This window comes from Stegastes partitus, unplaced genomic scaffold (assembly GCF_000690725.1).
Source record: "Stegastes partitus isolate 25-593 unplaced genomic scaffold, Stegastes_partitus-1.0.2 Scaffold519, whole genome shotgun sequence".
NCBI lineage: Eukaryota > Metazoa > Chordata > Actinopteri > Pomacentridae > Stegastes > Stegastes partitus.
The window spans coordinates 286,357-287,375 of record NW_007578250.1 but is presented as its reverse complement, the minus strand read 5'-3'; positions in this window follow the sequence as shown (position 1 = coordinate 287,375).

Here is a 1,019-nt window from a genome sequence, read left to right as displayed (position 1 = left end):
ATTTTAATATTTTCATGTGATGTTGACAAATTTGAAACATTATTTAAATATATGTAATATTTTGAACAAACGGTTTACCATATTAATTTTAATTTTTTTTCAACTAAAACCCCCCCCCCCAAAAAAACAGTAGCAATGCAACAAAGGTCAGTAATGTTTTCTTTACTGACTTTCAAATCTTGTCTTTTTCCCCCCTTACATCCACCTTTACTTGTAATGACAGACTCAATCCTCCTCGGCATGTAACATGGTGTTCCACAAATCTCTGAAGATGTTCTGTCATTTATTAGAAATGTTGTTTTTTTTTCATCCAGTCTTTGATGAAGATGTTAACTTTTTGTATGATGTTGGCAGTGTGCTTTGTAGCATTATAATGCTGGAATATTCCTTTTCTGTCAAGCTTCTGCAGACGGGGAGTCATCTTGTCAGCCAATATTCTGATATCTCTAAGGGCATTCATAGTGCCATCGATAAATGTCGTCTCTCCAACTCTTATGCACCCATACAGCTCCATATTATCATTCTTCCAACATGTGCTTCACTGTAACTGCGGTAACCCATTCCAGGTTCATGCCAAACATGCTGGACCCCATTTTAGCAAAACACATTTATGCTGGTTTTATCTGAACAACATCTGTGTTCCTGATACACTTTTTTTTAAAAACTTTCTTTTGCAAGCTTCCAGTTTTGTGCCCAATAGCAAGCACTTTCTATACCTTCTGATTACTGCTGCAGCTGGGTAGCCATCTTTTTCTAGTTGGTCACCAATCTTCTGGCATCCTTTTCTGTTTTAGTGAAGTCTCATAATTCTGACAGTTCTTTTCTGCATGGAGCCATGACGCAGGGATGCAGATTGGCACAGCCCATAGGTCCAACACTAAAAATGTTCTGGTGTTTAAATGTTATTTTATCACCATGTTCATGCATGGGCTGCAAGGTGGCTCGGTGGTTAGCATCGTTGGCTCGCAGCAAGAAGGTCGCCGGTTCGTGTCCCATTGAGGACACCCGGGATCTTTCTG